Source organism: Parus major, chromosome 1A, assembly GCF_001522545.3.
Source record: "Parus major isolate Abel chromosome 1A, Parus_major1.1, whole genome shotgun sequence".
NCBI lineage: Eukaryota > Metazoa > Chordata > Aves > Passeriformes > Paridae > Parus > Parus major.
Window position 1 is genome coordinate 64109765 of NC_031773.1, and position 23336 is coordinate 64133100.

Below are 23336 nucleotides of genomic sequence, written 5' to 3' on the forward strand. Positions count from 1 at the left end.
CCCTTTACCGCCTATTTTACTTCTTTTGTCTGGGAGCTGGCACCTGTCCCAGAGACGGCATTTTACTGCACATCCCCTTTTCCCTCTTCAGCAGAGAAAAGGGGGGCGGGAGATCTGCAATAACGAAACAGCATGTGTACCCCCTGCCCCCCCCCAGACATCCCCCCCATATTTCCTTTTCAGCCATGGTCCAATTACAAGGGGTTTGGAGGGATATCACACGCCCTATTTCACATGGCGCAGATACCTACAGCCATTAAAAATATATTTCTATGAAAGAGAAAGGCAGAGAAAGCAAGAGGCTCGTTCCCTGAGCCGCACTGTGCACTGGGGTTCCGGGGAGGAAAATCACCAGCAAAAATCACCCTCATCCTCAGAACACACAAACCTGCAAAGCCCGAGTCATTGCTCAGGCAAAGGAATCCATTTCCTTAACGGAGGGAAAAGGGAGTAAGAGAAAGGGATGAGCGGAGGGGCCGAGCCCTCGGCGCTTTGCCCTCTGCACTGGGATGTACAGCGCAAGAGAAGCGAGAACCAGCCCCGCTCGGGAACGCTGGGAGAGGAGAGGAGGGCTCAGGCAAGCAGAAGAAAAAGAAGATCCTATTTGCAGCATTTTTAAAAGTTCTGTTCTGGCAAAGGCCGTCTGAAGGGGAGGCCCTTGCAGCAGGAATGCGAGCAGCAGCCGCCTTTTCAGAGTCCAGCCTCCTTCTTGTGAGCGACTGGAGCAGTCTGGCGGAGGAGGAGGAGAAGGAGGAGGAGGAGAAGGACGTGAGCCAGCGAAACGCAGCGGGCTGGAGCTGATGATGAAAGCGGCACGGCCCTGCGCGGACAGGCTTCTTTCCATCCCCCGCAGCCACGGGCACACGGACACGCACCGAGCCCGGCCCCGCTGCGACCCCCGCCGGGTTCCCCCGCGGGCTGCGATGGGGACGGCGCGGCCGGGAGGGGACCCGGCGGAGAGGCAGCGATGGGAGGAAAGGCTCTGCGCTGGAATGTAAATGCACCCACGCTATGGCAATATGCTTGACAGGGCAGTACGGCTAATGAAGCTTTTAATTGAGGGAGGTGGGGGTGCGTGGGGAGGTGGTTTCTACGGAAATATCTCCCGGGATTAAACGAAGAGAAGAGGCTCCTCTCTGCATTCACACACCTACACCGCTCTGCATAATACAGCAGTCCGCAAGGACCACGAACTACAGCGCGCACACACACACACACAAAACCAATCCCAACCTACCGAGCTGAAAATGGCTATTTGAAAAAGTAAATACTGTATGTGACAGAAAAACTTTGTGATTTTGTTTTCTCATGCCCTCACTTCCAAACCAGCTGCACAGCCAAGCTCAGGCTGCTTGGCCCTTATAACTCTCTTGGCACCGAGTCAAAAGCTGATAAGCATTTGGGCGAGACAGCTCAACTGCTGTGCTGGAAGAAAAACAGCTGCCATGATTGCTGTTTGATTGAGAGCACTCGCACACACTCACAAAAAACATACCAGGCTGCAACGACTGGCCGCAAATGCCTGAGGATTCAGCTTCAGAAGATCAACATACATTTCCTTAAAAAAAAAAAAAAAAAAAAGAAAAAAATTATATAGTTTTGCCTCCATACACCCTCCCCTTCTTTAAAAAAAATGTGCTGCGTTGACTTGCTTTTCTTCTTCCCATCCCCCCTCCATAACCTCAAGCAAACTCAAGGAATTGTGCCAAAAGTCCCGTTGCTAGTTACCAAGTGCATTTTTTTAAACGTCCCTTTGATACTTCTTTCCCTCCTGCTTGCCATGGAATATGCAAGTAAGATAATCTTTCCATTACTTTCAAGAAGTAATTAAAAAAGAACTTCTAGCTCAGCGTTCCTTTCCCTCCTTCTCTCTTAAGGGGCAAGAGGAGGGAAGCAAGGGGGAGAAGGACGTTTTTTTCTCTTTGCCGAGTCCAACATTTGGCTTTTTCCATTTGTGGCAGATCACTGTAACGCTATTGTAAAACAACTTCCTGCCCCTTTTGGCTCACGTTCCAGAAGCTGCTAGGCTAAGTTCATAGCACAGACTTTTTTCCCCCTTGCCGAAGAAGAGAGACAAAAAAAAAATTCCTGCAAATTATTTTCCCCCTTTTCTGGCTAATGGACTCACAAGGTGAATTTATTGCAGCTCTTTAAGAATGTTACACAAGAGACGTCGGTATCCCAGCTGGATAATTCATAAGATGAAAAGGTGGGGTCATTATAAATATATGTCTATGCGTGTCTGTGTGTGCCTGCATTTTAATTCTGTCATTTTGAACTGTAAGTCTCAGTACCATCAGGTGGATAATGAGCTAAGCTGCTTCATCTGCCGTACTAATTTGTATATCTATCATAGCACAGATCATTGGCTCAGTACATACAGCCTCCTACTTTCCAATTGCTTTTGTGCTCTAAGGTGACCTGCATCTCTGTCATCTCCCTCCTCTCCTCTAAATGCTCAGCCTTATGAAAATACCCACTGGAAGCTCCTAAACCGTCCCTGCTAGAAACAGGAGACATTGCTGGCTCTCTGCTATAAGCCAAAAAGGAAAACTAAGGCCTCCACAAGTTGCTCTCTCACGGTCTCTCCCTCCCTCCCTCCCTCTCCCTCTGTTTCTCTCATAGCAACAGCATTTCTTGGTGCGCCTGCTTTGGCATACATCAGCATTTCCACCGTCCAAGTGTCCTTTTGCGTCACATCTCGCCATTTCATTCAGCCAATGAAATTTCCTTCTTGCAATAAAAATATATAGACTTTTTCTGTTATTGGTATATTCAAAATTTTTTTTTTCATGTGCTTTCCTAACAAAAAACGTTGTCAAGCATTTGATTTGCCCTGCACTGGGAGGGGGGGAGGGTGGAGAAGGGGAGGAGACTGTACAAAATTCAACCTTGAAGAGTCTTCTTTGTGGAAAATATGTTACCATAAGAAAAAAGGGATTACATAGTTACTTCAAGAAAGTCATAGTTGTCCCTCTCACTTACTATTGATTTTGCTTATGCTATCACTGCTTTTCTGATGTACTTTTATAGCAGCTAGGCAGCTTCAAGTGATTAGAAAAGTCAATACCATGTGTGTCTAATTTGTAAAATATTCTTCAGGAAAAAGAAAATATTAATTTATGTTTTATTACACTGAGTATTGATCATGAGATGGTAGAAAAAACTGCAATGTAAAAAGAAAAACCATCTATCCCATCCAAAGCAGCTGCTTTCCAATGCACTATCCTGCAAAATGGAGCAGAGGGTTTCCGAGTCAAAGGCTCTTTCCAAGGTGCATTTTCCTCTTCCATAATCTCACAAGTGCAGCATTTCAGTGTCCAGCTGTGGTAAAGATGGTGACAAAGGCTCTGTCCTAGGCCCCAGATATCCTGGCTCGTGAGGCACGGTGGAGCCGCACGCCCCGTGCCTGGCACAGCCAGCCCTGCCCGGGCTGGAGCAGCAGCCCGGCCATGGAGCTCAACTCCAGCCTCAGGCAGAACACCGAGCGAGTCCTGCTCTCAAAATGCAGTCTCAGCCAAGTGCACAAGGCACGGGGTGGCACATGTGGGTTCCTTGGAGCTGCCTGGCCGTGCTGCAGTTCCAATAACTCCTGCTGTGGCAAATTTAAGGAACCTCTGTTATCCATTTTGACCCAGCCTCAGATCTCCAGAAAATGCTCAACCACCAGCATTCTGAGGAGAATACACATTTCTTCTGTAAGCGAAATATATGTTTCATGGTTTTCTCTTCCCAAACTTTTTTTTTTTTTTTAAATGGTGTGAAACCACAAAATGTTTCTAATAGTTAGTTTTAAGGAATTATAGTAAAAGCATACTAGAGATTATCAGGACACAGCTGACAAGATATTTAAACAGTAACTTTCCCACAAATATTTATTTCAGTAAAATGACACCTAGTAATTCTGACCTCTTCTAATAACTGGTCTCTATTGCATGTAGACTGTGGATACCGAGGATGTGCATAAATTCTGGGTAGTTCAAAAGTAAAAGCAAGCAAAATTACTGGGTAACAGCCTCAGCAGCAGACAACCATCATATCCAGTTAAAACTCTTATCATTTTTGTTTTAAAATAACGGCATGACATTCCTGATGGCATTTATTTTAACAGAACATGCATAGATGAGAAAAATCTTCACAGAGAAAAAGAGATTACACATGATAGTGCAGTCAACAACTTTTAATGCCAATGAAATATAAAAGACAGATCTATTCTTTAGGGAAGGCTAGGACTTAGGTAGACAAATTGCTTAATTTAGAGTGTTTTATTTGTATTTAATCAGCTTTTTGAATTACTTTCCCCCTTTTTCTCAGACATGATTTTCAGCTCCCTATTTTTTTTTATACTTTCTATATAAAATATAGGTCTTCTTGTTCTTTATCCTCCATACCTGCCCCTTCCTTTCTCATTTTTTGTTAATATGAAAACAGCTGAGATTCATCCCTTTTAATGCGGATAATTCAGGTGCATTTGGAGGGTTAAAAGTGCCTCGCCTTTACACAATTATGGCTCATATTCATCCATCCAAAGCTACCCTTCCTCAAGGAGACACATAAACGCACTCTGCCTGTCACCAGATTTGTGAAATAAGATTGAAAGCTGTCTAACTTTAAGTTACTGCAGTACTAAAAAATTAGGGATTCAGGGACAGGAAAACAATTACCTCAAGTCCAACTTGTAAGCTTCACTTAACAGAAATGGAATTCCAAAAAGCAAAGTGGAAGAATTACTTTAAGATTCATATGCTTGAATAAATTCAAATTATGCAAATAATAGTAAGCCAGTATTTTCATACCACAGTTTATACTATTACAGAATTTTATATCTCTTTTCTTTTCGTTTATCACAAGTTCTGTCTACTGGAAACTCATTATAAATACTCCTTCTGAACATTGATTAATTTGCTCGTATTTTAACTCGGAGTGGCATTTCTTGTTCTTTCCTCTCAGTTTGGTATGATAAAGACATCCACACTGAGGTCACCTCTAAATAGATGATTATTTTTGCTCTCCAGATAATACACCTCATTTGCAATATGGGGTGGTTTGTAATCTAACAGCCTTCAGAAATATTTATAAAAGATGATCAGATATATGTTTAGGTTTTGGGTTTTTTTAAAATAATCCAATTAAAGTTTTTTTTTTTTATTTTATTTTAAGATTAAGTTATCCAGAAAAGTGAAATTCCCTCCTTTTTTTTTTATTTCATAGTATCATTAAAATTATTCCAGTGCAGATTATTAAAAAAAAAAAAATCACCAAGAATAATTTTACTTAACATTTAGACAGCTTTTGTTTTTAAAGGCATTCTCTAGAAATTAAAAATAATAATAATTAAAATCTCTCTAGAAAATAAAGCAGTCTTATGCACCATCCCCTGAAAGGACCAGTCTGGGGATTACAGAGGTGCACAGTTCAGAGAAAGGACAGCAGTAACACATAGTGCCATTGTGCAGGTCACTTAGGAAAGTTCATTTATTGCTGGATAACTTGCACTAATTCCAATGGATCAGTGACCTCTATTAAATGATGGGAGAAAACCATTGAAATACCAAATGGACAATTCTGAAATGATCTAAACTGTAAAAGCAAGCTGAATGAGAGTGTATTTCTACCCCCTTCCCTTCAAAACATAATGAAGCATTTTGCAAAAACACTTCCTCCAGTACACTGTACTTTAACAATAGTGTTGTACAGAAAACTTGGCATTAAACTGGTATCAACGTAAGTGAAATTCTGGCACTAGGACAAGTGGTTTATTTTTTAAATTTTTTTTTTTTTTTTTTCTTCAAGACAGGAGATATTAAAGGGGGTGCTCGCAGCAGCAGCTTTTTAAGGGTGCTACCGACACAATTTTGTTTATCTTGAAACTTTTTCCCCCCGTTTTTTTACCGTACCCTTGCCTCGGGACCGCTCGTTCCTTGCCGCTCCCCGGCTCAGGTGAGCGGCAGCCCCTTGGCAGCCCCGCACGGAGGGACAGCCCGCTCCCATCCCGGGCGGCATTCCCGACAGCCCGGCTGGCCCGCCCGGAATGCCGCGGCCGGCCACTCCTGCCCTGCCCGGGAGCACCGCGCTCGAACACGCGGAGGGGCTTCAAAGCCAGCCCTCCCTCGATCTAACGCGCAACTCTGCTTACAACCGGATGACTCGCAGAAAGAGCTGCTGGAGATTAAAAAAAAAAAAAAAATTAGTAAAAAAAATTATATATCTAGGAAAAGAGGGGAGAAAAAGAAAGAGGGGAGAAAAAGAAAGAGGGGAGAAAAAGAAAGAGGGGAGAAAAAGAAAGAAAAAAATCACACATTGGGAAAAAAAGGAAGATGTTTGGTTTTAGAGAATGATAAGCTGGAAAAAGAAAGCAAATATACATGATGAAATCTTCACTGAAAACTTACAATCTCTCAGGTCTAAAAAGGGCTTAAAATCCCTTTATATCATAAATTACTTAAAGGTTTTTAAACTACTAAAGAGCTATCCAGTGACCGAGTTCTCTTGTATTAAGCATCTTTGTTTTAATTACACCAGAGTGCAATAATCCTGAACAAAGCAAATTCCAATGCACACAAAATTTACACACAGCACAAATTCCTTTGTGGTTTATTTTGGTAGTGAAATGTTAGCAAAGGTGAAAAATTTGCATAAACTGTAAGAAAATAAAAAGGGACATCCATTACAGTATCACTTTCATAGCATAGCTGCAATTACTGCACACAGAGAAAATCCAAAATGGTCGTTAATACAGAGTTCTGTTTGTGAGCTGAGTGCTAGTATCAGATGTATTTATGTGGCCAACTTCAGCTTTACAGTTCAAGTTACCATTTCTTTTGAGCCCATTAAAGGAAAATATATGGTACATAAGATGCATCTAAGATTGGCTATCTAAAGGATAACTGGAACCTCACACAATAACAGTACATTGGTAGTGGTAAATTTAAATCCCTCTCCTTGAAAAGAAGCCCCTCCTAACATGAACGATATTGTCACACTATTGTTATAATCAAATATAACATCAAGAGAATAATGAACCTACTGGAAGTATTAATGTATTTATCTGGACAGATAAATACAGGCTTCCACACTCCTGGTATCACCTGCAGGTATAACAAAGTTGCAAAAAAAGGACAGTACTTTATAGAATTTGTGTTCCATGAATAGTGTCATTTGAGTCTTTTGTCTTTCTGTCTGTCATGTCACACTTACTGGAGTTGTCACACATGCATTATTAAGTTTCATGAATTTTGAAGGGATGCCTGAAGTTATAAACTCATCTTTAACACAATTCTGCTACGTTTCAGTTTTAGTGAACCAATATCCTGCACAGATGCAAAGGTGATATAACTATAAAGGTTTCTTCTCTCCCTGCAGACAGAAAGGGCCCATTCCCAGGCTTGGGATGAAGCCATGCTCCTCCTGGGCTGTCACTACACACTGGTGTGAAAAATGGGTTTTAGAAAGGAGGGTCATTTTGGTGTTGCCAACAAACCAGAAATTCAGTGCAAAAAATATCTTTTTTATTCCCCTAATTTCCTGCTTTGCTGTTTTAAAGATGAATCAGCATCCACACAATTAAATGTGTGCCATAATTTAATAAAGATGATTTTACTAAAGTTTATTACCAACACAAAAGCCCTTATAAGGAAAAGACCAAATTAAGTTTTGGGTATGTTGTTTGCACTAATAAAGTGCAGCATGAATACTAAAACTGGCCTAACCAAAAAAAAAAAAAAAAAAAAAAAAAGGAAAAAAAAAAAGTAGTGGGGAAATTGTGAAAACCTGCTTCCAGACTTCTTCAGCGAACTGTTTTTCAGTTCATCCCAGGGGATATCTGTGACTAATCCATGGAAATTTCAAGTTTCAAATTTAGCAAATTTTTCTTAGGGCCTAAATGCAATTTACGGAATATTTTAATTGGCTCATCAAAGCACTGAAATATTAAAAGGTCAACTCTTAAATGCATATTCCCAGATAAAGTTACCAACAGAAATACAGTGCAATGAATTTTTTTGATCCACCAAAAATTTCAAGAAAAATGTACATTTTTTTCTCCTAAAGCAAATACGTAACTTAGTAAGAAAACTGTACAGGGAGAAAAACCTGGACTTTTTGTCTCTTGGCAGCAGGAGAATGTGACTTGGTTTGACGTTGAGAAGACTCCCTGACTCAATTGCAAATACAGCCGCTTTTCAAAAAATTTTGAAGCCAAATACCAAATTAAAATTGATGTCCGAAGCTCTTATTTCTGTCATTTTTCTGTAATAAAATTAAGCAACTCTGCCTTCCCCCAACAATCATTTCAACAAAATCACATACTCTGCCCCTTCTGTACATGGGTGCAGTATGGGACACCTGGAAACAGGTATGTATGTGTCTGTATGCAGTTATACTCTCATGCTTCCACAGTCCAGTAAGTGTGAATACTACTAGAACAAGACTCTAAATTAATACTCTTTATGTAATTCTGCACAATAGAAATTATGGTATTTTTATAATGCAGCCTAAAGATTACTAATGAAAGGTTGCATTTGAACTACAACAGGAAAATCAACGGAAGGCACAGCTCACGCCCATTGTTTTTCTAGTTATATAAATAAATGGAACATTTAAAAAACCTTAATACAACTTAAATACAGAGTAAGAACTACATGAAAGAAGTTCATTGTAACAGCATGACACCAGCAGGAATTTTATCCCTCAGTGTTACCGTAACAACTCATCCCTGCATTCAGAGAACACGGCTCTCTGCTCTGGGACTGCCTGGATGCAGGACCTTGCTCCCACACCTGGAAGCAGGAGGGAGACTGACAATCATCGGGGATTTCACTGAATAAAGCACTGCATGCATAGACCAAAATGTTCCAGCCTTCAGCTGGCAGTGCTTTGAGTGTTCAGCTCAGAGGGGAAAGCAAAACAGGTACTTCAGACTCATTGTGAAAAAACAGTTTTGCTTTAAAACTGCACTTACATGATTGTTTGTGTAGCAAATGGGGTTCCCATGCTCACAGGGAATCATTGCTATAGGAGCATCACATTTACTGTATTACTGTTCAGGTTTTACTGGCCAAAACACTAAGCAGTCTAAGAAAATTACTGGAAATCTATTAGAAAAGGCCCTTTTGTGACCGAAATGCTGCACAATTTCAGCTCATCTTCACCTTTCCCCAACAGAGAACACCATTTTGAGGCTGTCATGCATTTTTCCTTCCAAAGGGGTTAACGCCAGTGGAAAATGCAAGGATCCTCTTACCACAGAAAAACTGAGCAATGCACTTTCCCAGAGAAGCTGCCTTTTTATTTTTACAGGTGCAACTGACGTCTGTCTTGTATTTTCTGCTCACCCAAGTATTAATTTAAAAAACACACACACATGAATGTACGATATGCAGCTATCTGCACCCAGGTAGCTTTTTTACACTTTCACATAGCTCAAGTATTTAATGGAAACAGGCAGAAGAACAGATTTTACCATAAGACAAATAAGAAAAATAAGCATTCACTTCAAATGAATTTTGCTGAATTACACTAGGCCTGAATATATATCCTAGTGTTTAGAAAAATGCTTATCTTCAGAATGTAAAAAACAGGCTTTGTAATTTCCATAGCATACCTAAAGCCTGAACAAACACCAAGTTCTACAGGACTATTTTAAAAAAAAATTCATGTTTTCCCTCCTTAAACTGATACATTTCAATGGTCCAGAGAATCAAGGAAATCAACAGGCGAACAGAAATATGGTTTCATATTAAAAGCAGTACAGACAAGTGTACACCAGTTGCTAAAGAGAGAAAGGCTATTAAATATGAACGGTTCCTATTTGGTTTTCACTGCAGGGGTCACATTTGGAAACAATTTTGATACCAAAATTAGAAGCTCATGTTTTAATTTTAGCAACGTCTTTGTCTAGGAAATGAGAAAAATCTTACCCACCATTAAGCTTTACCAGGTACACTAGCTGGAAAAATCAGTGCCAGAAATAGTAATGCTAAGGAATCAAGTTCACACAGTAAAATAAACTATTCTCTGCTCATTCTATTAATCTAAACCTTACCACAGATAAAGCTCTTTTTTAAACAGTAAAACAAAACTAAAAAAAAATAAAAAATCCTGAGAGATTTGAGTCAGGAACGTTCAAAGCAAAAGCATTCCTAAAGATTCCCTTCACTGAGGATCTTTCAGAAGAGGCACTTCTACAATGGCATCCTAAATTATATTACATGCTGAAATGTTTCACATACTCTGAAAAAAATTATCTTTCCCTTTCATCAGGCACTTCCTATAGTTATTGTAAGGTTCCAGTATCTTTTTAAAGAAAAAGAAGTATTTTAAAATTTGAATATTAGCTGAGTATTTTCTTATTTTTTTTTCTTTTAAACTCCAAGATGCTATCCCCATTTTAAAATTCTCCTACAGCTCATAAACTCCAAAGAAAGAACAACCATATCAATGCTTTAAGGCAAGATAAAAATCAAATAGCATTGCCTTGAGATTCTTTTTAGTCCTTAAAATCCTGCAGATAACAGAAAAGCAATATTAGTTCTGAAAAAAAAATGATGAAAGGGGATGCACTTTGTATTTTTGTTAGTAAACACATTAATTATAACTAAGTAACATGAGATAATAATGTCAACCTGACAGTATTATTTTTAGTGTAAAACAGTTTCCACTCTTTCTTTCAATAAAAAAATCTAAAGGTAGTGGACTTTGGCAATTTCCAGCAACAAATAAGGGACACAGAAGGGCAGGTTTCAGTATTGCTGCAGTCAGCATCACTTGCTGCTCACATTTGGTTCAGCTCTGAAAGCAAGTTTTCACTCAAAGGGTGTGATGGCTCAGCTGCTTGGCCACTTCTTTTGTTAAAAGAGCTCATTCTGCTGTATTACAGAATGTACTTTTAAGTCTAAGAGTAGATTATTAGAAGTGTTTATTTAAATAATTCAACTGCAAGAAAACTTAAAGAGGACGAAACATTTTACTTGAAATGACTGGAATGCACAGACACATTCTTACCTTAATCCTATTCATGCTGACAGCCACAGAAGTCTCAAAGTTTACTAATGTAGTGTTATTTATTTTTGTGATGGCAACATTATAAGCTCCCCCCAATACGCTCAGATCCCTTGTGCTCAGTTCTAACCCTGCTGCGTTTTACACAACTTGGCTGTCATCAGCAATCAGGGTTGTTTTGGTTTGGGTTTTGTTTTTGTTTTTTTTGATAGAAGGAAGAAATGCGAAAAAGCTGTATGCTGGCTGAAGTTATGTGTTTAGAGCTTAATTATTTTTATGATCAAAAATTGTGTTTAACAGATTTTACTGCTGAACAAAAAAAACCATTCAAATGAAAAATAACCAACTTTCAGTAAAAGGTGGTGATTTTCTGTATGCAAGTCTTCCAGATAATTTAGCTCAGCTCCCATGTTTAAATACATTCCCTAGTCACAGCAACTAAAAATGAGATGTGTTACATTCTGCCACCAGTTACTTTCGAAGCTAAGGAAAAAAAAAATAAATTTCTCAGCCCTTTTGCATAAAATCAGTGATAAAGACAAGGAAGTTCTAGTTCTCTCTGGCTCAGTACCCCTGCTTGCCACGCTTGGCCTCACAGGGCCCTGTGTGTGTGTGCACTGCTGCAACACACAGAAGTAGTCATGGAAAAGGTGCTGAATACAATCTTCTGGGACACAGCACCATGATTCCTTATGAGCTGAGAAACAAGGCTCATTCTTAGACTTCAGAGGCCCAACTTTGATGCTGCAATTGCCCTGTGCTTTCTCGCTTTCTTTTAAGGGAAGAAATCATGATTTTTCACTAGTTTGTGTTTCTTCCTTTGGAAGAATCTAGTGAGAAGTAAAAAAAAAAATAAAGGCTGAAAAGTGAGCAACTGAATTACAGGGGGAAGACCCAAGTAATATATTTAGTTCAACGAGGGATTAAGTGCCACAGCCACTAGTAATTAAAGAGCTAATACATCCTCTTTGAAATAGTTTGACTTTTCCTCTGGCTGCGAGTGTGGCGCCCTTGGAGGTTCGGTTGAGGCAAACCTGATACTCTGCCATTCTCCGCCAGCACGTGCCGAAATTAGTTCTCCATTTTGTGGTGGCCCTCGGAGAGCAATTCCCATTGAGAAGTGAACAAAGGCCGTGACCCTGGGGTCAGAGTGTAATGCAGGAAGCATGACCTCCCCTTTGTTCAGAACAGCACTGTTTACTCTGCCTAAGTAAAGATCACCAATACATTAACTAAAGAGGATTAAAAAGGTCATATCCCCAGGGATGGAGCTCACGCAAGTTGCAACTCTCTTCAGTCACTAAATCACTGGACTTCCCTACCCTACTCCCCCTTTCAAAAAAGAGATACCTTAAGCTGTCATGGCTCAGAGCACATTATTTTCAGAGCAAAAGTCTATACAAATTCATCTTACAGAACCAGGTTAATTTCTGCAGAGCCAGCCAGTTCCTTGAAAGTTATTTTTAAAGTTATCAAAATATTCTAAGTGAAATCTTATCATCTCATTATTTTTTTTTATCTCCTTTTGAAAAATTCTGAGTTGATTTATAAAATTGATTGGGTCTTAAAGAGGTTATTAAAAAGTAACTATTGTAAATGAAATTCTTAAAAGATCCTGTAGTCTGTGGATAAGCAGAGAAGTTGCCTGTTGCTGTAGACACTTTCTAGCTCCATGATGGATCACTTGCAAAGAGGAGAACAAGGAAAATAAATTGAAAATATGCTGCCTACAAAATTTCACATATGCTGATTGCTAAACTTTATCAGGCTAAATAAGCACTTATTTTGGCTGCAAAGATTTCTCTTATCAACTTCTCGTAATATCTTAGAACATCATTATTAATATGGATATTAAGAGAAGCAGCTCTTGAAACAGCTAAATTAATGCTGCATTGGTAACATACAGCTTGACAGTATGTTGGAATGTCTCCTTTCCATTCTCTCTAATGCACTGGCCTGCTAAATGATCCCAAATTTGGTTTGTACCTTGGTTTCCTCATTCGTGATGTGGCTCACTGGGATGCACTGACCATGACAGGAGGAAAAGAGCACATAGAAGGGAGTTGTCCAGACTAAGATATTTTCCCTTCTTAATCTTCAGGCAGAGGCACCTCTGATTAAGCAGAACATTACGTTACAGCTTCCAGAACAAAATAACAGGAATCAGACCAGGCAAGGGGACAAGCTTTTGGTCAAAGTCTTTGGTGCAGGGAGCTCAGCACCAAAAACAATCCCCACATAGGGGAAATGAGTTGGAATCAACATGAGATCACCCATCACCAGCTACTTTCAGAAGAGGATCAAGAATGGCCAAAACTCCAAAAATTGAGGTCCTAGAGTCCCACAAAACAGGATGAGAGGAGGGCTGAAAGAGTGTCCTTTCATTCTCATTCTCCATAATGATATGTTCACCTTTTTAGTTTCTAGCAGCATGAATTAATGCAAGAGGTATGGCAAGGTGGGTTCTCACTACACCCAGCCTGCACTGGCCCTTCTTCACCCACCACTTCAGTTCCTGCTCCTGTGGTTTCTGATCTTTTCTCCCCCCAGTAGTAGGAGTCAGAAACTTACTGAAGATTACAACACTGCCAAGAGCAAAGAAGAAACTTCCAAATCATGTGTCTGCACCATGATGGGTGGCATTCCCACTGCAGGTGGGTGCATGTCTAGCACTCAGGGTAACTCTCACCTGTCCAGTTCTGTGCCTGAAACATCCAAGCCAAGTAACACACTTTCCTGTGACTCCTGTTCCCTGAAATCTGATATGATAGCACTGGGCTTTTTGTTACACACCAAAAGTCAAGGGGAGAAAGTGGAGTTAGAAAGCCTTGACAACAGGTTTAGAAAAGGCTGTATCCAAGACAAAGCAAAAATGTATAGCAGGTATTTAAAATTATATATGTTCATCAGATCTTTGCATCAATTTCAAGGGAAACACTTTGCTATTTGGCACAAAAGATTATGCAGGCATAGTGTATCTGTCAGGAAAAAAGGGTAACAAAATCTCTAGACACAGAAAGAGCAGGTGGGCAAAAGCAATGTGAGTACTGAGCAAAGCTTTTTATCAGGCTGAGGCAAAGGGCTTTCCAAAAAGCACTGGACTGAAAAAAACAGAACAAAGAATATACTTAGACATTTAGATTTAAAAATGGAGATTGGGAGCATAAGGACTAAACCAGTGGCATAAGGACAATTTATTGACATACATTAGAAGCAGGAAGACTGCACAACAATTGTCTGGCAAGTCTGAAATAGTACTGGGAAACAAAGAGACTGAAGAAAGAGGATGAAAAACGCCACAGAAAAAATAATGGCTGATTAGGACCTTGAGCTATTTAATTATGCAAAAGAGGAACCTTGCCTTTTCTCACCCATATGACCATACATTTCTTGTTATCTGGGTTCCTAATCTGGGGTATTAATAAAAAATAAAAAGTATACATTATTCCTTCCGGTGGAAATTTTTAGTCTTTTCTTTTTCAGTTCTCTTTCACTTTCACACCAGCCAACAGCACTCTCCCTCCAAGAAGGGAAGCAAAAGCAACACTTAGAAAAGTGAGGGAATGAAACGTCTCTTCTCTTGAACAGAAAACCAGAGGAGATATGATTTTGTGACAAAATCCTTGCATTAGCCATTTTTTGGGTGGATGGAGCAATCTTGACCCTACCTCATATTCTTAACATGTGCCTCTCTATCTCCTGATGCCCAGAAATCCAGACAGACCAAAAGGCACCTTTTAGGCAAAAAAGAAGTTTTTAGGCTTAATACAGATGAGAAAATCTATGATATTCAAGTCACAAAATTGTCCCCTCTGATCCTTTCAAATAACAAATCACATGAATCAATTCTTTTGCAAGTAAATGGTGACCAAACAGCAGATAGCAAAACAGAAAGTGTTGAAATAAAGGCATAAATTAAAGGCAAGCCATTTTGAGGACACACACAGCCTTTCAGAAGCAGCCCAAGGTTGGAGGCAGGGCTTCCAACAAAAAATCTGTACTCTTTTTTCAGGAATGAAAGCATAGCAGTCCTCAAAAATAGCCACAAATGATGATCCAGATTACATGCCAATGAATTCTGTGATTTAGTAAACCGTCTGGAAGGCTACTTTAAAAGATTATAACTTTAATGCCTGAGCAGGGATTACATAATGGCGAGAAAAACAACATTGATAACATAACAAAAAATATATATTTTTAAACTGAGTGCATCCACAGAATTCATTATTATTTATTTGGCCTTTCAAAAAGGCTTTGACAATGTGACTCACGAAGACCATAAAGGAAACAAAATAGTCACGACTGGAAGTTGGAGTCATGATTAAAAACAAGCTAAGGAGCCAAAAGTGAGATGGACAAATGAAAAGACACTTTGACAAGAGAAATATTAAGAGCTGTTGAATGTAGAGCCATGCTGGTATCAGTTTTTAACTTTAGTTCATATCTAGCAAGATCAACTGTAAAATAAAGAGCAGCAGAAATGACAAGCAAGAGGAGAGTATTGGGGTTACTGAAGGGTTTAATCAAGCTGAGTGAATGTGAAAATAAATATTTTATTCTATAATTGCTAAGGAGATCAAAATGCAACATTCTCCAAGGGGAGGACCTGGGTGCCAGCGTAACAAATCAACGGAAACTTTCAGGGATATGCAATAATGTCAGGTAAGTCAAGCAGGAAAACAGAGTTATATATTGAAAACATTCTCCTAATATCCGCCTGCCAGGGAAACAGCTTCCTGAAGAATGCTAATGAGCCTTTCCTCATTAAAGCTACAGAAGTAACAAGAGTGCAAGGGCAGGTGTCTACAACAATGTCACTTTTAAGAGACTGCCATATATGAAAACAAAGTAAGTGATCAAACTATTTATGTTAGTGAGCACATGAGCAACACGGAACATAACAGAGATACACAGCCTGAAAGTCCGGATCTGTAGTCCAACTTTCTCACCTGCTTCCAGTCTTGAAGGGGAAATGATTCAGCTAAATTAAACAAGAAGTAAATTCAAACTATAGGAATATGTTATTTTTCATTATGCAGCCTGAGCATGTGAAAATGAATGCCTTGCTAAGGGACATCAATAGGAATCGGAAATAATTATTCTATCCAAAGCCTACAAAAATAGAGTGTTGGATGGGATTGTTTGCTGGAAAGACTACATGGACCTCTGTGCAAAGCCAAAGGACCTGTCTGCCCCACTTTCCGACACGGACAGGGTATTACAAAAGCATCTGATGATGGTCAACTTCATTCTCTTACCAACCAATCCTCTGTAAAAAATGTCAGGGTAGACTTGGCATTAATTACACCGTGGTGTGGCCTGTTTCAGAGCAGCAATTTCTACTTTTGTTTTCCATGGCCAAAAGAAATAGCAAAAATACAGACGAGTGTACTTGATCTAATGCAAAATGCCTCATCCTCTAAGCTAGCTATGGTGCCTGACACAACGCTGTCAACGCATCATTCAAACGTCAAAAAAACATGTAAAAACATGCATGTTTACTTTGCCACCTGCTCTCCCCTCTGCCACCACAAATAATTAGCAAGAACCTAAATTTTAAAACTTTATTTTTACTATATAAATGTTGCATATAAGGCTCTGCTTCGTAACATATAAATACATTTCCTTTTTTAAATCTTACTATTTTTTTCCTTCCACACATCATTATTTGCAAAATCCACTTAATAATTGTAAGAGAGTCCAAGTTGTGTGTCAGATGCTGGGATATTGCCACTCATATGGTGGTGGTTTGCTACACTCAGCCTTTGGTCTTGTGGCTAACAATTCACCCAAGCTGTGAGAATACCTCACCACAACCCACACACTGCTGCTTTTCAAAGGAAGACAAGGATACATAATTAAGAGATGATGAGCTCAAATATAAGACATGAGATGTGGGAGCAGATTCTGTAACCACACCAATGAGTGGTTTTACTACTGAAGTTTCATCAGCTCTGTCTTCACTTACGGTATCAGTAGAACTCACACATTCTCAAATGATATTTGCAGCAGCAAAGGGAATAAAAGGAATGCTAAAACAGTACCACTGCATAAAAATAGTTTTAACATCAACTGGTCAGAACTGAAATTGTAAATCAGCATTATTAACAAATTGCCCTTGTAACAAGTGGGGCCTATGTCTCAAAAAAACCCAACAAACCAGCACCCGGTTTTGCTAAAAATACTGTCAAAATTTCATCTCACGAGAATTGTAACCTGAAAATATTCTCAGTCTCATTTCAAGACTTTATGATGCTGTGGCCATAATAAAAAGAACTATAGACAGTGGCCATAACAATAAAGAACCGTAGACAAAAGTATCTGTGTGTATATGTGCCAGCTTAAGGACTAAAGGCACAATGCAGAGCGGAAATGAAAATTCAGATGTAAGTACAGATCCACTCCAGCACATACAGGATCAATCCCTCACCAGCTACTCAGAATAAACAAAACATCAAACCACTTTTCCTATTATGCTGCAGAGCTGAAACTAGTTTTTGTTGTTCTTGTCATGACTGATTAGGGAAAGAGTTGAAAAGCCTGGAGCAAAACAAGATACGAATAAAGTTACCAAACTCAAGAGAGGACCACTGACCAGCCTTCAGAAATAGGCACAGAAAGGAAGACAGAAATAGAAGGATTACATGCTCGCTTGTTTTCTGATTAACAAAAAAAAAGAATAATTCACTTTTACCTAAAAGAAGTCTTCATTTTGTGCCGATTTGGGACCACATCCCTGCAAGCCAGGGACCCTTTGCTGGTCCAGCAGCAGCCACACCCTCCTCTTCCTCATTTTTTTCCACTGACCATTAAATACTTTCCAGGTCAGGCACTGAAAAAAAAATAACCTAAAACAAAACAGAATTTTTACTGGACATCAGATACCATATTTCTGATTTAATTAGGCATATTAGAAATAAATAAATACATTTGCACACGTACACATATTTGTATTTTCTGTTTCATTTCAAACAAATTTGGTAGGCCTGATCTGAATCTCTATTCAAACCACAGGAAAAAAATAAAGAAAACGTGTTCTATGCTGACAGCAGAACTAAGCCCTCTGGCTATTTCTTTTTAGAGTTTTATATGACATATTGTCCATTGGTACTGAAAAAATTCACAGAACAAGAGCTTTTCAGAGAATCTTCAGATGAACCTAAATGTTCTGTAGCAGTAATATATGCCAGCACAAGACAAGCTGAGAGACATCCCAGAACTTGTCTCTTCTATGAAATTCTATGGATTTGACACTCAGGCAGATCTATGACTATATTTAAAAAAAAACAAAAATCAAAAGCAAGGAAAAAAAAGGTAAGACTTTCCTGGCTAATGTATCACTCAAACTCTTCCAGGTAATAGTGATGCTGCATAGCAAGTATCAGACAACATGTCCTTACTCATTATATTTCATCCAATTTACTTTATCCATAATTCGACAGTACACAGCACTATCTGGAAATTGATTGTTGCTAGAAACCGTTTTGCATATTGTGTCATCTGCTGGCTTTAATTCATTATTTAAACAACACTGATTATACTACATTTCATATTCTATTTAACCAGAAAATAGTCAATAAGAATTCAAAGTGAGAAAGCAATTTTCCTGCACATCTCAAAAAAACCCCACTCTTTTCAAATAACCAGCTCCAGCATTCAACAACAAAGCAGAAATACAATATTTAGGGTTCAGCAACTTAAGCTAATTTTTTTTTGCAAATAATTGCACAGAGATACTTCTGTTTAACTATGATCAGGACTGTCAAATGAGTATTAAAATAAGATGCTTGTTTATTTAAATTTAGAACAAAATTTATAACCTGAATCCACAGATTCGTGCTATTATGCTTGCTGAAAGAACAAATCAGTATTAAAAGAAGAACAGAGGTCATGTTGAGATGTGTGTTAGGGGATGACAACATACCTTACAGGTAGTATATTAAATAATGCCAAATCCAAAATGATTTTTTAAGACCAGCATCTTCTACATATTTATTCCTGTACAATTGTACACCCACAGAAAAAAAGACTGCTATAAGAAGTGATACACTTCACTACAAGTCGAGGTGTTTGCACTTCTATACAGTCCTACATCCTAACAGGTTTCCAATATACAATTCTGAATTCTCAAAGCCTGCATAATGCTGTATTTGCACATACAGTAAAATACGTATAATTGACTTGAAGAGTACATCAATACTGAAGCCTTCCAGACATGGTTATTCCCAAAGAAATCTAAACTGCAGAAAATTAGGTAAGACTGCCATTTATACCGGAGTGCACCACTACACCACTGACTTTTAACACATCCAAACACATAATAAGGGAAAATGCTAGCACATTAGTATTTTACTGGCCCACAAAACAAAGATTCACCCTTCCAAGCCCTCCCATCCATGTATTCCGTATCAGAAAAGCACACTTACTCCAGACTGTCTGCATTCCTATTTAACAGAGAAGCTCTGCAATAAAGGGAGCGAACAGAAATCCAAGGGTTAACAGAAGAAACAAAACAAAACAAAACCCTAAACCAAACCAACAAACCCCACCACCAAAAGGCCCAGCCATGCTGCAGTCCTTGCAAGAAAAGAAAAATGTTCAGCAGACGAGAGCCTAACAAAAAGCAAACAGAGAATTTAGTGCCGCTATTGCCTGGATACCAGTTTGGGATTCAGGCAGCCTTGGATTACAAGGACTATTCCCTTGAAAATCCAGCCCACAGTTCCTGCACTGTTTTCTACAATTCCACATCCAAACTGTGACTAAACACCTCATTATGCTTCTCTGCACACATATTGTACAATTTTCTGAGGCACCTAAAAGCAGAGGGAAAAAAGTCGCTGGATTTCACCAATCAAAGTGATGAAATGATGAACAAGTTCCCTGCAAAAGCTTGCATGATCAGTAAATCTTCTTTCCTCCCCATCCCTTTTGTTGTGTAGGCAACAGGTGACAAAATACAGCCCCAATCTTCAGCTTTACAAATAAGAAAATGTATGTAAACTATGAGACATCTTCAGTGTAATATAGCCTTTAAAAATAAATTTAAATTGAATGAAAAGATTTAGCTGGGCCTCTACATTGGCTTCAGAAAGTAAATGCTTTTCTTAATATTTATTTGTAGAGGTTTCATTTAAAGAATATACAGTCCTCACAGTTACAAACAATAACTAGTGACTTGAGGTAACTACCTGGTATTGACAAATCTTAAAAGAGAAAATCCAAACTGCATTTTCAAAGGAACTGCATGCCTCAAATATTTCACTCTTTTTCCTATAATTTGCTAATTGATCTTAAATATGTAGATGAATTATGACCCAATAACTCACAATTTTCTGAGCTCTTACTCCGAACAAATACTAAATTCTGGTTTATGAACATCTGAAATATTTAATTTGCTGTTAATGGCATTCAAACAGTTAATATAATCTATGAGAAGTAAGGATTCCACATTAAAGACTCCTTCTACTTTCTCCTTTAAGCTTCACCACTTCGAAAGCCTTTTCCTCATCCCTTATTATTTAGGAATAGTCTCCCTTTGTGCACTGGACATACTGTGGTAGTTCAGGAGGCCGTGGTAGTTACACGGTTCCTCTGCCAGTCCCCATATTGCTCATTAAATAATTTTACTCCCATATAAACACACGCAGCTGGCAAAGGGAAACCTTTGCTGCATTCAGCTACATCTACACTTCGAGAGCGAGCTTCGACATAAAAAACCACAGCATTACAAAAATGATCAGCTCCCATAATTGTACACTTCCCGAGTCTCCGACTGCTCACGCTACATTTGCAAAGCTGTGATGAAGCAGTACACCTGTGTCTCTTGTAGCAAAAAATCCACAATAGGCTAAAAACGTTTCAGTTCTGTTAATACCGCCTTCTCAATCGGCAATTAAATAGAATCTTTCTTCAAAGAAAGGATTCCCTAAAATATTTTGCAAGCTTACAAACAGTTTTCTGCTTTGGAAAGCTTTGCTATTTCTTCCCTTTGCAAAATTTCAGCTGTGCAGCACCAGCGAAGAGCTCCGGGTACAGCAGATGGTTAAAATTCTGAATCATTTTTAAGAGCCTAAGAGAAAGCACTGCCTTTTTTCGGGGGAGGCGGGGGTGGAGGAGAGGAGAGAAAAAAGCTGAGAACAGCAATTTGCAGTCCCCTTTTTTTTTTTTTTTTTTTTTTTCCCTTGACAGCAGCAAGCCCCGCCTCAGTCTGGCCCTTCCTCCAACCTCTGCTAACCTAAAAACCAGCGCCAGCCTGGCAGCGGGCCAGGGATTCAAAAGTAAACATTATCCTCCTGCCATTTTTCAGTGCTGTTTATCATATCCTGATCCCCCTTTTTTTGACCCCCCTCCTCCCGCCGCCTCCCCTTCGCCATTGCTGAAATCCCGGTCTCTGCTCCAGGTTTGTTTCGCTCCGCGGCGACATGCAGCCCGGGCAGTCCCGCTCCGATGCGCCGCAGCCAAGCCGCAGGACGCGGGCCGAGCGCGGGACGCGGCCGTGCCCGGGGCGGTCCCGCAGCGCAGGCCGCGCCAGGCGCTTCTTTCCGCGCCGCTGTCCCGTGGGATGGGGTGGGACGGCCGCCCATCACCCGCTCCCCGCACAATGCACTCGCCTCTCCCAGCGCTGCAGCTGCCGGCACAAACGCGGCTTTTGCCTCCGCGGCTTTCCCGTTTTCTTATTTAATTGTGAGGGGAGTGCTTAAAAAACCAGAGCCGTCCACGAGCGGTCGTGAGGACGCCGCACGGCGCTGCACCTGACTCTTTGTTATCCCTCACCGCTCATCCCCGGTCCCTTCCGCTCCGCGCTTCCTCCTCCCACCTTGGGCTGCTCCTTGTTTATCAAGGCTCTGCAAAAAAAAACCCAACCCGACTAATTGAAGTAGTCGCCCGTTAGGGGTTTTTACCTAGTCGTGCACTGCATGGTGTGGTAGCGGGCATACCGACAGGAGGAGGAAAGGAGAATTTTTAAAAAAATAAAAAATAAAGGGGTGTGGGGGGTGGGTGGAGTAAAAATAAATCAAAAATAAATACATAAGGAGAGCGGGATGGTGCCGCTGGAGCCCCCGAGCCGCCCCTCTGGCTGGGGAGGAGCGGGAGCGGGGCCGGGCGAACACGGCCATGTTGTGCGCGGGGTCAGCGCGGGGCACTGCGCTGTGCGGCGGAGCGCTGCGATCTGCGGGCCACTTGGCTTATTTCCCTGTTAAATCCTCCACCCCCACCCCCCTGCACGTTCCTGCCCGGCAGAGCTGGATCTGGGGGCTATTTGTATTACTTCCCGTTAAATCCACCTCCCCCCTCCTGCCGGGGAACGCCGGTTCTGGGGTTTCGCCTGCACCCCCTGCCTTCCCCTCTCCGGGCACAGCGCAGGGACAGAGCGCGGCGCGACTCAGCCACAAGGTCATGTGCCACGGGCCCGACGAACAAAAGCCCTTCCCTCGTTATTTATTTATGGCTTTGGGGCGTGTTCCCAGCGAGGAGGAGCCTTTGTGCGCGCAGGTTTCACCCCCACCGGGGCGCAGCGGCCGCGGCTCGCCCAGAGGCGCCGCGGGACAGCCCGCGGGCTTATTAATAATTGCTCGCCATCTCCATATTGAAATTGCGGAGAAGTGCATGATTAATTAAGGAGGTAAAAAAGAAGGGGGCGAGTGAGGGAGGCCCGCGCGGGCCCGGACGCGTTAACCCTTTCGCGGCCGCCGCCCGGGAACTCGCCGGGAATATTAATTAATTCTGCTGTTCGCGTGTCGTTAGGCGACCACGTGAGGCCTCTGGCACCGGCCTTCCAGAGCCACCGACTAATGAACAGAATTTCCTGCAATCCGCTCATCAGCAGCTTTTCATTTGGGAAAGAGCCCTACCAAAAAAATATTTGTAAATCTTACTGTGATTTTAAATTAAAGTATTCTCATGCAGCGAGGTTAAAAGAGTATTTACAAGGTTATTTACATAAAGAGATATTACAATTACAATCCTATGAAATGTGTAATTTAAACTCATCCGAATGCTCCGAATCACGAAAATATTTCCCATTTCAATGCAGTGACTAACTCGCACGGGGAATCGCAGATCCTCAGACAGAAATGGGAGCAATAAATATGCTCTATACAGTAATCAAAATATTTAACAACCATTTTTCACAGCGCTCCGACTTCAGACGCTTGTCTCTCCCCCGAGGAGTCGGTCACTCGGCTTCCCCTGTCACAGGGCCGGGGTTTGTCTCGGCCACAGTCGGTCTGCCTGAGCGCTCCCGGGGGCGCTCGCCGGGAAGTGAAGCTGCGAAGCGCTCGCTCGGCACCCGCAGCTCGGCGGGGCCGCGCCCGGGGCCGAGGGGGCCCTGGCTC

General features: G+C 40.8%; 1 long non-coding RNA gene across 5 annotated transcripts in view; it reads right to left on the reverse strand.

The window, feature by feature from the left end:
* The window catches only part of LOC107204348, a 119467-nt gene extending 98325 nt beyond the window's left edge, over positions 1-21142 (reverse strand). For all 5 annotated transcript variants that reach the window (XR_004497705.1, XR_001521554.3, XR_004497703.1 and 2 more), the window contains exons 1-3: positions 19425-21142; positions 17693-17846; positions 1496-1558 (exon numbers count right to left, since the gene is read on the reverse strand). This is a non-coding gene — a long non-coding RNA (uncharacterized LOC107204348). The remainder of the gene's footprint in view (positions 1-1495; positions 1559-17692; positions 17847-19424) is intronic.
* Between the last annotated feature and the right edge of the window lie 2194 nt (positions 21143-23336).